Consider the following 4,140-nt stretch of genomic DNA (forward strand, 5'->3'; position numbering starts at 1 on the left):
TCACTCCGATGAATGCATGTGGGGAAGTGGTTTCGATGGTGGCAGTTACATCTATTCACTGTGCTTTTGTTCTAACGGAGTTGATCGCGTTAGCCAGGCGTAACTCGATCGTCTGTTGGAGACTGCTGGCCTTACCGCTACTGCATGTATCGGTCCTGCTAACTTGAACAAAAACAGTGCGGCGTCAGTTGTGTGACGCCGCCGGTAGGAGTGCCTCAGGGCTGTCCGCCCTCTGTTGTCTTGCTTTCTATTAACACTTGAATTGCTGTTGCAGTAAGTTTCTAATCGACTGTCAGGCTTAAAACACTCAGTGTATGGAACTTCACAGTTAGTGTGTATGTCTATGACAAGGTGCGCCTCCTTCGTCGAAGTGAGGAAGTCTTCTTATTAAAAGTGGTACTTCATGGTTTTTGGTGGTTTAGGTCCGCGCTTAAATGAAGAGAAAGCTAATTCTTCAACCTACATGGCTTCGGTGTCACTGTTCTTACTTGGGCACGTTTTGTGGATCGGTATACATGTTTGGCGGTTGTCGTTGCCCAATGGAGATGGCAGCTTTGAATAGGAAATCTGCTACTGATGAAATTCAGGATGCCGTACGGAAAAATGAACGACGTTCGTTTACTATCTTGCACAAAATACGGATATTGGATACCTATATTTTGTGTGAGGCATTTATATCGCGCAGATCTTACTCCATCCCAGCTGCCGGGCTGATTTATATGGAAGGGCCATACATTTAAACTTTATTACGAGTTTCTGACGACGTTATGTTGTCTGACTTGCAATAACGCGTTGGATTTTGCATACTTGAATGTAATAAATGTTGTCTAAGCGTTGCAAAATAGATCTCAAGTGTCAAGTGGAAGATGGTTTAATATGGGGGGGGGGGGCGGAGTCAGCGGAGGCCAGTCGAAATATTTATGGCGTCGATAGAGCTGTTGCCATCGGAGGAATCACGCCAGCAAATAGTTTTCTCTACCCAAAAAAGTTGGTTATGACATGTACGATTTTCAACATTCATGGAGTCTCTATAACTGGAATATGTGATTAATTGCTACCACTGTACTTTCATGGGACATTTACATTCAAATTGCAAGACTCATAGGTCCAGTGCAGGAGTAATGCAAGCTGCAGTCAAAGTCACAATACTAAGAGGCGTTTGCTTAACCGTCCGCAATTCGGTCATCGAGCTTTTCAACGCAGTACCTTTATTAGCCTTTAAGTTAACTTTATCGAAGAAACTAACTGCTGGACACTATCAAAACGCAACACCTCAAGCAAAGGACACTGTGAAAAGATAATATTTCGCACCAGGTCGCACAAACATGGTGCTGTGTACTGAACTTGTCCCAACAGGTGTGTCCATCGCAGCTGGCATTTATTGCCAATAACTAAGACTCACTTCGGCCCCATTTTAAGGAAAGAGCCTAAAACACGTCATAGAATGTAGCTACTGCGCGATGACGCCCGCCTGCACTCGGCTTACGTCACGAAGCAAGCTACTAATGAAATTCCTTTCCAGACAAAAGAACAGGTCCTTAACTCCGAACCATGTATAGAATCAGAAAACTACCACAGCTTTTCTAGATTATCTTAAGTAATATGAGAGAACATTTTTTTATTATTAATTTTGTGTTCAATAGAGTAGTGGAAAACTCCAATAAAATACGTGCATTACATCTTTACGTGATAACGTTAGTACGAAAGTGTCTGTAACACGATTGTGCGTAAGAATTTTGTCCTAAGCATTACCCCGAAACAGTGAAACACAAACGAGAAGCCATAATAGCAATGACTGCAAAGTGCGCGCATCCACAGAGAAATTTCGTAAGCTACGGAAAACCACAGTTTTTAAACTAAGAGACGGTAAATTTCAATGACCGAAGAAGCGATCTCAAAACTTAGTGTGAAAATGAAGCCAGTAAATGTGTGCAGTACCCGTTAAGCTCCACCTTCTGCTAACATGAAAGGAGTATCGATTTTCATCAGAACGCTGAGAAAGGAACATAATAAACGCTGACAGTAATGAGTAGAATGCGTCATCTTTAAGGAAAATTGTCGTGTAATACACAAGTACCAAAAGGACAAGGTATGTCAGCTGCTAGTATTATTCCAGTTTTGCAGATGATAATGCTCTGCTTACTACGGCAAGGTACCAAATTAACAATAAGGTCACCAAGTGTGTAAACCCCTGCAGCAAGAACATCATAGATAAAATTGAGCTAAGAAAGAACTTTTGGCTCTCATTTGTGCGTTGCAGTGATGAGTATCAGAAGTACGTTGGAGTACATGTCTCTCCTTAAGTCGTGGTATCATTATTCAGTGGCGTCTTCAAAGGAGTCTCACAAAATGACTACGGTCTCGTCTCTCTAATATCGACCCCAGCCATCGTTTCTGTGCATCGCACCACGGGCCTTCGTATTTCTTCCTGATGTCCCGATTCATTCCATACACCGTCGCTCTTCTCGTATGCAGGACGCTTTCCATTGATAAGAAGCAGCCCTCTATTGCTGAACTCATTTTCTTACTCCTGTCTCGTTATATTTAACCGATAATGACGACATGACATGATGGCATTGCCAGTCAGAAAGCAGGGAATAAATAAAACTCACGAACAGAATTCCGAACACCTTTCAGACGCCTCTCCCCCTGCCTCTAGCATAGTGAAGCATTTTGTGCTGGATTGATCACTACATGGTCTGAGGGTCTCGCGGGTATGTTTCGAAGGAACAACGGGCGATTGTCAGTTGTTGCAATCTGGACGTTTTTGCATCCAGCAAAATTCCACGTCTCTACGCATGTACAGAGGCTACAAAGGAGAATAGCACTACAAAGTATTGTTTTCTATTAATGTTTTATTAAATGTTTACTATCTGTTGTACACGTGTGCAAATGTGCATAGGTACTCCTGGCATTGTACTGAACAATACAGAAAATAATTAACAGTGCACATTTTTTCAGTCTCGGAAACCATTCGGAGTAAGGCATATGACCATACAAATTTTTTCTGTCAAATGTTCGGTCCTGCCAGATCCCTGAAGAGGGCTATTTATTCTAGAACACCCTGAATGTGCTAATTATGAGCATGATAGAATTTAAAACTACGAGGGCGTGCTGATTATTAATGCCTCTGAATTTTATATGTGAGGACTCTTAAAGACTTTTAAATAAAACAAACATTATTTACAATCCACATCTTTAATATTCACGTCTACACTTTTGTTTCACAAAATAATCACCTTGGCGAAGAACACATTTCACCCAACCGTAGACATGTTTGTTGATACCGTCGGTGTAGAATGATTGATTTTCCAGAATGAGATTTTCACTCTGCAGCGGAGTGTGCGCTGATATGAAACTTCCTGGCAGATTAAAACTGTCTGCCCGACCGAGACTCGAACTCGGGACCTTCGCCTTTCGCGGGCAAGTGCTCTACCATCTGAGCTACCGAAGCACGACTCACGCCCCGTACTCACAGCTTTACTTCTGCCAGTATCTCGTCTCCTACCTTCCAAACTTTACAGAAGCTCTCCTGCGAAACTTGCAGAACTAGCACTCCTGAAAGAAAGGATATTGCGGAGACATGGCTTAGCCACAGCCTGGGGGATGTTTCCAGAATGAGATTTTCACTCTGCAGCGGAGTGTGCGCTGATATGAAACTTCCTGGCAGATTAAAACTGTGTGCCCGACCGAGACTCGAACTCGGGACCTTCGCCTTTCGCGGGCAAGTGCTCTACCATCTGAGCTACCGAAGCACGACTTACGCCCCGTACTCACAGCTTTACTTCTGCCAGTATCTCGTCTCCTACCTTCCAAACTTTACAGAAGCTCTCCTGCGAAACTTGCAGAACTAGCACTCCTGAAAGAAAGGATATTGCGGAGACATGGCTTAGCCACAGCCTGGGGGATGTTTCCAGAATGAGATTTTCACTCTGCAGCGGAGTGTGCGCTGATATGAAACTTCCTGGTAGATTAAAACTGTGTGCCCGACCGAGACTCGAACTCGGGACCTTTGCCTTTCGCGGACAAGTGCTCTACCATCTGAGCTACCGAAGCACGACTCACGCCCCGTACTCACAGCTTTACTTCTGCCAGTATCTCGTCTCCTACCTTCCAAACTTTACAGAAGCTCTCCTGCGA

This window comes from Schistocerca nitens, chromosome 8, assembly GCF_023898315.1.
Source record: "Schistocerca nitens isolate TAMUIC-IGC-003100 chromosome 8, iqSchNite1.1, whole genome shotgun sequence".
Lineage (NCBI taxonomy): Eukaryota > Metazoa > Arthropoda > Insecta > Orthoptera > Acrididae > Schistocerca > Schistocerca nitens.